The following is a 13784-nucleotide window of genomic DNA, read 5'->3' as shown; positions in this document are numbered from 1 at the left end:
CCCGAAGACCCTGGGCTGGTCAATAAAAACGCTGTACGAAAGTTTGGCAATAAATAGACCTGTATATACATTAGAAATTACAGTACTTATCTTTCAAAACTTTAGTGGTAAAATAAGTTCAGAGTGATGAATTAAACCTGTAAAGTTCCAAATGCCAACCTCGGAATTCCGTACCAGATAGATGATATCTTTTTTTGCTACATCATACAGGAGATTACGCCATGGACCAAGAAGAGGAGGTTTTCCAGCACATGCGTAGTGGATTAGATTCCCGCTCGTACAAGAGTGCTGGGAAACACAGGATCAAGCAGCCTCGGAGAATCTGAGCGTCGACAGGAGTCAGCGCATCTACTTAAACATCAGCGAATAGCGTACGACCAGTGCCGAGTCGCGAAACTCGGATCTCGACTGTGCGTAACCACGCTGCGTGGAACCGAACTGGCAATTGTTTTATTTCCTTGCGGCTCCTCTTTATCAATCTTTCTCCTCAATCTTTAGTTTCAGTCTTCTGACAGAAGTGGCGTTCTGACTCTCACATGAGAGGATAGACGGAGATGCCACTCTAAAATTCATTCATTGCTCTAAGCTCAATGTAAGAGCACTGCTTCTAAGGTTTGACAGAAAAAAATTAAAGATACAATTACGATCACAAAAAATTTTCATGAGAGGAAGCACGAGAGGACGTCGGCCGTTACCAGACATGCTCCCTTACTTTCTATTGCCTTTTTCTTAATTAAATATCTTGTCAAATTTCAATGTTTGTGTCAAAAAGGTAGACACACGCCTCTGTAGCTTCCTGGTTGCTGACCGTAGTCAAGGTCCGAATGTAAGTCTATTTCAGCATTTATAGTCGAGTTAGTGTGTTACTTTAATTTAAATTGTATGACCAGATCGTTGGGAGTTTTAGCACCATTTAGTATCTCACTCAAGCAACTAAAGTATTAATTAATCTGTCATTTCTTCCGGCAACACAAGTTTCATAGTTAAATGACAATGGCGTCGGTTGGTCCATTGCCGTCACAGTCATTTTGGGACACGGGTCCACAATGTAAAAATTACATTTATTACAATCACCAAAGATTATTCATATTGAGCACCTACTCCTGAAAGTACATATCAAGAAAGCACAATAGGAAATCTTTCGCAAAAAACTCATCGACAAGAGAATGCACGGCATCTTCCACAAAAGTGCACTCTAAAAGATGTCAGCTAGAAACTCATGATAATTTATTGAAAGCTTATTTCCGAAAGGCAATCACACAACATACCGTCGTCGCCAAGACATTCCAGATGATAGATGCAGAACATGTCGTGCACACACTGAGCATCTAGAACACCTTCTATCCAAATGTGCAACGCATGCGGGACTTATCTCTAATACCGGTCCGCTAAACACGCCTACGGAACTAGAGCTAGTTGTTAATTCAAGCAATTGTCATCGTCGAAGTCTTGAGGCTGTAGTTTAAGATTTTACTGGTGTATAAAATAAACAAATATTAATGCAAAATGCAATTTTTCAGTCCTCCCTGGTACTTTTATTACAAGAAAACTAAAAAAAGCAAAAAATTTATTTCTGCCTATAAATATATGCGATGTTCATTTGTAATTAGTAATGATGAAAGCAAAAAATTCCAGAACAGAAATATACTTACAGAAGAAACATTCCTAATTACACGTCGATTATTTTTTACCTCAGACTTCTGTGCATTGAATGCAAGTGACGGAAAGTATTGGAAAAATTCTGTTTGGGAGAGATAATAATTCACTTTAAAATATTTAAACTTTTTACGCTATTTCAATTGACATAAGAATAAAATAAAAAATCTACGCACGCCACCCGCTTCGCTAGCAGGTTTGACCGCGCCTAGGTTGCGCGTCTGTTGAGTCTCAAGCTTTGCGCTCGTACATGATTACACCTCACGCTTCGCGCTCGGACATTTGTTCTTTTCATTTGGAATGATTAAATGAAACTTTTCAAAAAAATCTCTTTTAGATATAATTAAGTGTAATTATTAGTAAGTATAATTAAGGTATAGTTAAAGTATAGTTAAAGATAACTTTTGTCAAAGTTCTGTCTGTAGGCTTTGTTTAAAAAATTCTTATGTACCATGGTTGAGCAATATAATGGTATCGGATGTGAATTGATTCTGAAACAATCTGATTTAGTGTCTCCTTAAACAATATCCACAGAAAATTTTCTTTCTTTATTCACAGCGTCCTGGCCTCGGACATACTTAGGAAATTTAAATTTGAACCAATAGTAGCGTACAATTTGAAAAATGGCAAAGAAAATGTTGAATGCAACTTTGTAATCACTAATACCCATAGTCCTTCAATTTGAGTCGGTCAAGCTTTTATTCAATTCCGCCAAAATAAGTAATCGTGGTAGGTGGAACACTATACCTCTCACAGGCTGGAGGAGACCTGCGCCTGGCACGAAGAAATGTCTCGGCGCGAGAAATAGACCTGGACCTGACACGAAGAGGAGGCTCGGCAGGAGAATGAGACGTAGCAGAAGAATTGGAAGGTTGACAAGAAACTCCAGAAATGAGTTCGCCATTAGGTAGAATAAACAGAATAGTTTAAATTGCAGTAAAATAATAAATTTTAAATAACAAAGAAAACAAAATTTTTGCAAAATGACTTAATTTTTTACTAAAAATAAAATTTCAAGCAAAAATGAATAGTTACGATCGACCTGAATTTTGAATAGGAACTCTGGCTAAAGTTTGATTCCATCCGTGAACTAATCCGCTAGTGTTGCTGCTGCGCTTCTGGCTGCTAAATGCATTAGTTATAAGGGGAAAATAATGGAATAATTAATAAAAGAATATTTTATATTATATCTTAGAAATATAAGGAACATTAAACTTTAGTCAGCGCTTTTGCACATTCTTGTATAGTGCTGCATCGAAGCCAAACCTAACCTAGATACGTCACATGACGGGAATTAGAGAAGATACCCTGAAGCCAGCGTCCAAGGTCAAAATAAAAACCGTACATCACAATGTGTATAAATATAGAATTATATAATATAAAGAGTGAGAACGCAAACAGGTCTACCTATCGATAACCTTCTTAATCTCTTAAATACCCCTATCAAACTCCCCATATATAATTCCGTTACGTACTGGTAAACTTGTTCTAAGTTCTCATCATTGAGGACAATGTGAATTTAAATACACAAATTTCTAACCAAATATTTGAATTTTCACCTTAAGAAGGTAGATTTGGAAACCAACGTGTACGAGTTAAATTTTCACTTAAAACAATTATTTTAATCTAGAAAACATAATTTTTACAAAATGATTAAATTTTAAACCAAAACCTTCGTCACCTGGGATGTATTCATAATTATATATGTTTCCTTAAATAATTTATACTTTAAATTCTTTTAAATGATCCATAAATGATCTATTCGATCTCAAATGCTCAACATATTCTCGAGAGAATTCGCCCAACTCAAAATCTTTGGAATCTAAGAATTCTAGGGTAGATATTCTGGAAAAATAATTGGGAGCTTGGCCAGAAATATTCAGGGAACATTATATAGGAAGACCAATTTTTTCACAAAATGTGATGCTGAAAGAAAAAATTGTGTACTGCCGTGCATAGATTCTAAATAGAAAACTTTGGCGCAGAAGGAGGATTGGGTTGCAAATCGGCCTCTTGGTTTTTCAAAGAGAATGCACATTTTCAGTAAATACATACCTAAACTTATGCGTCATAAGAAAGTGATTTACAGCGAATTTTTATATCTATAAGGAATAAACAATTTTTTGTTGATTCGCCTTTTTACGTATCTTGTATAATTTGACCCCAAAATGGAATTAGAATTTTACAATTGAAAATAAAAATTTTAAGTCAAACAAAACGCGATGTGAAAAAAATCACAAAGGGGGGAAACGTTGCTTTCTAAACATCCTATGAGATTTTTATAATAACTTTTTTAATTTTCTTGAAAAAACAAAAATTCAAATTTTGATCCGAGTGTATTTAAAAGAAAAATTTTTTGTAACACGCATTTTGGAATCACTCCGAAATAAATTCATCTGCATTTTGATCAGACTCACAGAGTTCGATTAAAATTTTAATCAAAATCAAAGACAAGAGCCTAAAAGATCCACATTTTTCCAGTTAGAGAAAAAACTGATTTAAGCGTTTAGGAAGAATTTTGTTAACAGTCTACGTGATGAATATTCTGGAATCTTATCAAAGTACAACATATGTTTGGATCTCAATCGTTATCTTTTAAATTCAAGGCTTATTTAAGAAAGCTTTCAAGAACTTTGGTTACCTGAACCGAGGCCAGTAAAGATTTATGACCAAATAAAACGAACCAAGCCTTGTTAAAAAACTTTTTTGTTTTAAAAACAATGAAACCGAAATAAAGAAGTAAGCTATGTCATTTTTCACGAAGATTCAGTTTCAAGGTCACTGTCGTTATTGATCATATTTTTTAAAAGAAGAAGAATAATTTGTAATTGAGAAAGTATGAAATACCCTAGAATTTTTATTCCATGTCCTGCAGAATGCCACGACGCTCTGTCAGAAAAATTAGGTTATTTTTTTTAGAAAAGCAAGTGTCGACTTAGCCCGAAGGGTGTACCTCTCTGATTTTTTGTGTACCAGGAACACAGGATAGACCATTTTAATCTATTAGGGGAAATAACTCAGAATTTCGTTTATAAATAGAAAAATGGTTCAGAAAAATTTGATGGGGGCAGAAGGAGTCAACTACTGGTACCAATGAACATGAGCTTAAATTTGAATCATAATGTTATTTAAATGTCAAAGTCATTTTTTCAAATGGGAACTTCTACTTTTGATACCAGGTTTGAAAAGAGCAGGAAATGTTACGTTTAAAATAATATTTTTATAGGGGTAACAGCAGAGTCAAATGAAAGTCCGATGTTTAAATAATGGGTGTCAGTTTAGAGTGGTGATTGATTACAGCCAGATGTTTTTGACAAATGTCAGCATACGCTAAGGGATAACCCAGTGGTAACAATGACATTGATTTGAATTTGGTTGATAACTCTCGTGAATCGGTTGATAAGAAGAGATTTCTTCGCTGCATTTCATCATTCAAATTCATTTTAGGTACCCAAGAACGACCGTATATGCAGTGTTCCTCGATTACAAATCTGCTTTTCCTTTTCCCACACGAGACTTATTTGTGGAATAAACTACACCGAACCGGTATTAGTACTAAGTTCAAAAATACAGTAAAACAGTTTTGCGAAAAGAAGTGCGCCAGCATTAGAATAAGGTAAGGTTACTTAGAATTTGTAAAGCTTTCTCGAGAAGTGTTGCAAGGAAATTTGCTTAACCCTCATTCCTTGTCTAGATTAATAAGTAATTTAGAAGACTTCTTACGAAGCCAAGGATGAAGGGGAATTTCTGTTAACAATATTGTGAAGATCCTGATAATGGTGTACGTGGTTTACTTGGTTTTCTTTTGTATTGTAGACATAAAATCTATCTAATAATACCCTTGTGGATTGAACTGTTACAGAAAATAGTATTTGAGTTTAATTATGTTTTTTCTTTTTTTTCTTGAATCTACACCACATGGATATTTATTACCTGTTATTACAGACTTAAACGAACTGAGCATTGTTAAAAAATATTTGTTTTTAAAACAATTGAACATCAAAAAAGATAGTGAACTATGCCACTATTACCAAAACTGAAACGTCGTTGTCGTTATTGATCATATTTTTGAAAAAGAGAAAGAATCATTTACAGTGAATCCTAGATATTGAGTCCCCTCATAGAGTTCTTCCGAAAATTGACGTCGCGCCACAAGTTGGAGTAAAAGGAGCTGCGCGGGGTGAGCGGCGGTCGCTCAGGCGTGAACAAACAATAGCGTTTTCTACGAAACGGCCCTCTATCTGGATAATTCCTCACCGAGGTCAGCCCTAAAATCAGCCCAGTTTTAGAGTTACACTGTATTATGAAAAAGTTTGAAACATACAAGACTTTTTTTTCTAATCGCTTTTTTTCATTTTTATCGCTAAAATAATGGGATTTTGAACTAGAAGCGTATTTCCTAGAGAACGAAATTCTCTAAAATTTTGCCACTCCTATGTTTAAAAATTATATGCTCGGAGCCTAGAATGATTGACAACTAATTTTAAAAAGAATATAAAGAAAGACATATTGAGGAAACAATGATATTCGATATTATTTATTTCAATTTTTAAAATTTGAGACTACTAGTTATTGTTAAATCAAGAATTTAGTTGGCTATAATAATAAACTTTTGAGGAATTAGCCCTTTTCTTTCTTAAAATATTATAGCCAAATATCGACTAAGCTGAAAGGTTTCTGCAAATTTGAATGTTGATAATACAATTTGTTCTTAGGTTGGCATGGGCACAAAGACTTTGCATCCTGTGAGTATCTGAATTAGTTTATTCGTAGGAAAAGTGCATCTTCGAAGTTCAAATAGCCTCTGTGGATTCCTATGGGGAATAATCCAAATAAATTAAAGTTGGTCAAGTTCATGTGTAGTTCCATCAGACAAAAAAATTATGCTTGGTGGCACCATGCAGCTAACGTTGGCTGGTGCTAACCTTAACCTGATATGAGGAGGAAACTCTGCAGGAGAATGAGACGTGAAAGGAGAATTATTGTCAAAAGAATTAAAAGATTCACGACGAGGTACACCGGGAATAGATTCGCCATTCGGTAGACACTCAAACTGTAAACTTAACTCTGCAAAAAGAAAGAGAAATACATTGCTTTTAAGCCGTAGTGTTCAAACGGCTTAAAGATATCCTAGTCGCAACACTGGGTCCAATGGAACCCACACCGTTTGCACCAGTCGCTATTTGGGTTCTTTTTTATGTACAGACTTAAACTTTTAACTGGAGTGCACTTCAAAACCTTCTCTCCGTCATATAATAATATTTTTTTTGTTGCTCCAATATTATACGTGACCAACCGAGTTAAAGCCGAATTTTACAGGAGTGGCGACCGTAGCAGAGGCCGCAACCCAGCATTTGAATAGTATAGCTGTGTCTACGAAAAGCACCCCCTCCACTTACCACTACACATTCAGGCAGTGTATCCGGGAGCTCCGTTCTCATCGGACCGCTTCGGCTAAATCCCAGTGTTGACAGATCGATGTAGAAATTTACCTCCACCATACCTACCGTTTGGGACCCGCAAAACAGAAGGTACATGATTAACACTGCAAGTTCCTGTGTAAACCGAAAATGCACAATTCCAACTTCGGCTTTTTTGGGGGAGATCACAGATATTCTACTGTATGGTTTGTTTACAAAGTTTTGCCAACTGATGTTAATGTTCTTTAAAAAAGTGTTGAAATTCGGTTATCTTTCAAGACATACTGAAGTAGTTTTCTTTTTCAATTTTATTTAAAATCGTAACAGTTTTTTGAAAAATGGAAAATTTTTATAACTTTCACAGCTATTTTGTAGGTTTTGTAAAATCGTTCACTAAAATTTTTTATTATGCATTTCATTAAGACAGGGTTCTCCACAATCCACAGAGCCATTATGACCCCAGATTGCTTAGTCTTTTACCAGAGCTACCATTTTTTTTTCGACGGATAATTTATATTCATAAAAAAATCGTAATAATAAACAAATAAATCAATAAAAACTTCAAGCTGAAGAATGCGTTCAAAATTGAATACATAAAAATTTTCAACTATTCAATAAGAATAATTTTCAATTCGATGGGATTGAAGTCATCAAATTTTGAGTTTAAAACATGCAAGCTTATCTGTAAACCGTTAGTTATCCTAAATTAATTGAAAGCGTTCAAAATTATATATAAAGAAGTCACGAATTTTTTTAAAACAATCTAAATATAATTATTAAAATTCTGTATCGTTTCCTGATCAAATTCGAAGCAATTGTTCTGCCACCTGAGCTGTATTTATTTTCTGTCGTCGCTTACAGGATATCATTTGACATTCTTGGTCAACCTTTTTGAATAATTGGCATTGCTAAAGCTGTCTGTGTAGTTGATTTTAAATTGAAACGCAAGACACAGATGGAATTAACAGTGTCGTTTCCTAACCCTTTTCTTTTAATATTCTGTGCGTCGGGAATGATGTGGAATGAGCGTTCTGCTTCGGCATTGGAATGAGGAAAAGTTCGGAAGTACTAAAAAATTATTCGTAGTTTAGAGAACGATATTTTATTAGATTTAATAAGAATATATGCTATATTAGTCCACATGTCATCAAATCTCCTTTGCTCTAGGGATTTTTTTACAATTTTCATCAATTTGAAATAATATTTTCCATTCCCGAAGCCAAGATTTCAACTATTTTAATTTGGTTAATCGTACTTGTTAGCATAGCTTCATCAAGGAATAAAATGAAGCAGGCCGGTCTAATTCAAAAATCGCAGTTTCTCCCCTTAAAACAGCAATGTTATTAAAAGTGGCATTTTTAACGGGAATATTTTTGCGAATTCTCTCGCAAGCTGTTAGGTGTAATTTTAAACAATTTTTTTCGAATGTGGAAATTGCACTCAAATTGATTTCTATTATGTTATTCATTCATTGTTCACAGTCATGGCATTTTTGAAATTCTGAGCACTATACATTAACGTAATCAAATATCCTAATAGCGAGGTTTAAAAAGGATCGTTTTGTCTTTGTGGGAAATTTGTTTTTCAATTGTAACTTTTTGAATTGTCATAATTCATTGTAATAAGGATCTTTGCAAAAAACCAAATTGAGTGATTGATAAATTGAAGGCACTTCAGTAGATCGTTCGTCGGCTTACTAATATTCGAGAGCGATCCTCCGAATTTGTCTTACGCCACAATACAATAAATAGCAAGTGTCAGAGTATAATTCATATTCCTACAGAGATAGCAATTCATCTTACAAACTTAGTCTTTTATGTTGTTTTAGGTACTTATTACTTCTACTCTTTTTATATGATTTAATTATGTCTCTACTAATTTATCCTATCTAAGATTTTACTAAAAAAAGTACTATGACTTCGTATTACGAATAGGAAAATTTAGTAGAAAAATAGCATAACTTACGACTATGGTATTAAAATATACAAATTATCACATTGGTCCCTCGATTGTAACCTAATTTAGTAATTTTTTCAGTACGAAGTTTCTCATTGTACTTTCCGCACTCTGAACCCAATTTGACTTCTGGTCTGAAATTACTTTTGTCTGAAAAATCAATCGTCTCAATATCACCCGATTTTAATGCAGAAGGTTGAATGAAATTATCAAGAAACCATAGTCATAATTGTTTGGAAGCAGGTTGCAAATCATGGATAAGCGTTTCATGGCCTTAAAAAGTAGCATTAAATTTGTTGAATTTATCGAGCACATAATCAAGGAAATATAAGTACCTCAATGTTTCAGGGAACAGATAAACTCTTAGAATTTCATCAGCTTTTAAAACTTTTACTGATGCTTGCACCATGAAGAAAGTAAGTGTCTCCTAAAGACAGTAGCATCATTTCCCTGTAAATAGCGGTTCTTTTTGGACTAGAATTGAGAAAAGTTGCTATTGCTTTTATTAATTCTTTTAAAGAGTGTGGAATATGCTCACACGTCGCGGATGCATTCAAAGTTGAATAGGGACATACGCAATAACATAAAATCTATTTGGGACATGAAGCTTTCAATCTACTGTAAAATGAGTTAAACTTCCCAACCATAACGTTTGTATTGTCACAAGAAATTCCATCAATGTTTGGTAAAGAATCCTTTTTTTCATAAAGAATTACGAAACGATTCAAATAATTTTTTAACTAAACAATCTGATGCTTCTACATTGATCATTGGCAAAAGGACAGAATTAACTTCTAAACTTTTAGAATAAATATAACGAGCCACAAACGACAACTATTTTTCGTTCGTTCTATCGCTCGTTTCATCGACATAAACTGAAAGATTAGTTTTTCACACGACATGAATTATACGGTCTATTTCATCAGGAGCTAGAATATTATTTACTATTTTACATAATTTTGTGCGTCCCAAAGAAAGAGCTTTAAGAACACCGGGATGGCGGCCCAATTCTTTCATAAGTTCAAGTAGTTATTAGGAAATCTGAAATGAAATGTTTTTTTCTACGAAAAATAAGGCGAGTTTAAAATCTGCAATCGCTAATTTTTCGTCAAAAATTAATCCTTGCGATTCGGAAATGTCATAATTTTCCTCTAGTGACTCAAATTCAGGCGGCAAAACAGTAGGTGGATCTGTTACAAATGAATTACTTGATGCAGAAGATTCGTCATCAAAAAGAACATGTACAAGAAAATGGGTTTTCAGAAGCGAGAAAATAAAACCATGAATTGTCATTTTTAATTGGGAATTCATCGTACCGCTGGAACTGAAATTTCTTACCCAATAAACGCTTTGGCAAGTTACTTTTGACAACTGTAAGGGAGCAACCGTTGCCTGATATCAACTTATTTAACATAACTTCTAACCTGAATTAACACAAATTTATTGAACTACACGTAAAGCTCTGGAAGCATATTTTCCCAGTAGCGAATGTGTGCTACATCAAATGGGTCAACTCGAGCCTAACCTAGAAATAAATCTAACCTAGCAAAACCTAACAAAACCTGACCTAACCTAACCGATTACGCTGGCAACCCTGTTTTTGCGTACTTTCATATTTTGACATTCATAGCAGTAAATGTCTGGAGTTTCATGACCGCTTGTTGCTAGCATTATTCGCCTGTATCTGTAACCAGGGCACCTTCACGTGGTGACGGTGGGCAACGGATCCACATTGGCTGAGTCCCTGGTTAAACGGCGTTCATGCCGTCATGGCAGACACAGGTAAAAAGTGTATTAAGATGCAGGGAAAAACCCCAGTATCGGCGTCTGGTCAGGGTGGGAAATAGGGCTCTCCGACGTCGTCATCATGCAACCGCAGCTCTTCATCAATGGATCACTTGGTAGTGTAGAGACTCATGCTACAAGGAAAAAAACCGCGAGCATTTCTCAATCGCCTGCCTGCAAGAATATCTCAGATTCATTCTGCTACATTCGCAGTAAATATGAAGTGAGCAGTTTGCGAAAATCCATCGACGAGGAAGTGAAAAGTCTTTACGAAAAGTGTTTTGACCGTTAATTGCTGCACCAAGAAACAAAATGGATTCCACACGTCATTTTTAATTCCAGCAGGCTTATGCTGTATCGTCTGAAAAATTCAAACAACGAAAAGTGCCGCAAGTACTCTACGCGATCCACATGGAAAAAAACCGTTTTTGCGAACAGAAAATAGTTCTGATGATTCCGATGAAAATGACGAAAAAGATGACGAATATGGCGTGCATAAAATGAAATTGAAGGTTCCAATATTAGTGTCGCAACCAGAACTAAATGATTTTATTAGAGATCTTGGATTACCGAAATATGGCGCTGAATTTGCCGCTTCATTTCTAAAAAGAAGAAATCTTCTAGAGCCAAAGACAAAAGTTTCATTGTATCGCGACAGGGACAAAGAATTCAGAAAGTCTTTCGTTAAAGACGAAGAGACGTCTTTAGTGTACTGCACAAACGTTAACGGACTAATGAACCACTTGAAGAAAAATGTGTACAGTGACGAAGAATGGCGACTTTTCATTGATTCGTCAAAACGCAGCATTAAGGATATTTTACTGAATAACACGAATACTTACGCTCATACCCCTATAGCTCATTCAACGGTCATCAAAGAAGAATATAACAATGTTAAAATACTTCTTGAAAATGTTAATTACAGGAATCACAAATGGCAAATATGTGGTGATCTCAAATTCATAACAATGATATTAGGCCAACATTCGGATTTCACGAGAGAACCATGCTTTATATTGCTGTGGAATAGCAGAGATCGAGCCAATCATTACAGCAAAAAACATTGGCCTTTAAGAGATTCATTCAAACCTGGTTCTCATAATATCATCAACCAAAGCCTCGTTGATCAAGAAAAAATTTTACTACCACCCCTCTACATAAAGCTTGGGCTCATGATGGCTGATTTTTGCTGGATGTTGAAAAGGGAAACGAATGTAGGTCTTAAACGTAAGCGTAACCCTTTACATCGTTCCTTAGAAGAAAAAAGGACACGTTATAGCAGGCAGAAAATAGACTGAAGTAGGTCTATAAATCAATTTAATTACGATAGAAGCAAGATAAAATGTAAACACGAAAGATAGTATAAATGTATCCTTTAAGTTTAAGAAAAGCAGAGAGAAAATATTTTGAATAAAACTCTTATTCATTTGCATGTTTAAGTTATAGTTCTACATTTTAATTGATACAAACATTGTCAGGTTAATTGAAATGGGGTCAATTCTACTTGTGGTTCTAAGTTTCTTCAAATGAGTAATGTGCGTCTAAATTTTTAACCACTTGTAGTACAATGAATGAATTTTATTGTGTTACAACGGGAAACTTAATTTAAGTTGTGTTGCGTTAAGGAAAATTTCGTTAGGTTCTGTTAAGTTAGATTCATTTGTAGGTTAAGATCGAGTTAACCTATTAAATATAGCACACATTTAAGACTGAGAATCGTACGCTTACATAGCTACACGTGTGGTTGAATTTCATGCGACTAGGTTAGGTTAGGTCAGGTTTTGTTAGGTTAGGATAGGTAAAACCTCTATGTAGTTTAAGCCGAAGCTGAATGAAACGGTATTGCAAACAAAACGGGACAACACAATGAGTTTAATTGTGTCACGTGAAGTTAAGTTAGGTAAGGTTAGGTTAGGTCAGGTTTTTTCAGGTTAGGATAGGTTTGACCTCTTTTCAGGTTAAGCACAAGCTGATTTAAACGGTACCGCAAACACCATGTGACAACATAATTAGTTTAATTGTGTTTCTTGAGGTTAGGTTAGGTTAGGTTAGATTTATTTCTAGGTTAGGCTCGAGTTGACCCATTCGATGTAGCACACATTTGCTACTAGGAAAATATGCTTTCAGAGCTTTTCGTGTAGTTCAATAAATTTCTGTTAATTCAGGTTAGGTGAGGTCAGGTTCAGATGAGTGAAGTTATGTTAAATAAGTTGATATCAGGCAAGGGTTGATCCTTCACAGTTGTCGACATGTGTTTGAAGTGAAAATTTGCATCACTGGAATTATTTTGAAATTTATTTGCCTCAGTGCATGATTATTCGTCATTTTTTGAGGTTATGGCTCAACCATGACGTGATGGGTAATTTTTGATACCGAATTTAAATTCAGCGCCCCAAAATCCATAGGAATACGTGTGTCTTGTTACCAGACCCGCACACTTTTTTGTTTGGCTGTGTTATAAATAATTCAAAAGAGAAAATATACTAGAATAAACTGGGACTTGCATGTTGGTGGCGGTAGTGAGAAAGAGTGCAGTGATAGGCGGTGAGAAGTTTTCACGGAGTTTGTGTGGAAGGTGTAAGTGGAATGTAAGGGTGGAAGTCTAGGAGGTGAGTAAAATTGTGACGGGTACTATTGAGAAGATAGAAATTAATTTACATTGTAGTTGGGTGGTGGGATTTGGCTAAATAGGTAGTGCTGGGGGATGTTGGGGTTGGGCAGAGAGAGTACTGGAAGTGCTGCTAGTGAGTTAGACGTGGAGGAAATTTCCAGGACACGGCGACCTACTGTGTATCAGGAAGGGAGAATAACCGGAGCGAAGAAAGCAATAAGGCAAGGAAAAATTCGTCCAGTGCAAGCGAAGGGGAGGATATCCTGGAGAGGAAAAGGGATATCAGAGAGATTCTGGAGAAAAGCGCGCTAGAAATTCCCTTTAAAAATAGCGTACGAACATGAAGGTCACCCCCC

The sequence above is a fragment of the Belonocnema kinseyi genome, chromosome 4 (assembly GCF_010883055.1).
Source record: "Belonocnema kinseyi isolate 2016_QV_RU_SX_M_011 chromosome 4, B_treatae_v1, whole genome shotgun sequence".
NCBI classification, from domain to species: Eukaryota; Metazoa; Arthropoda; class Insecta; order Hymenoptera; family Cynipidae; genus Belonocnema; species Belonocnema kinseyi.
This window is presented reverse-complemented; position numbering follows the sequence as displayed.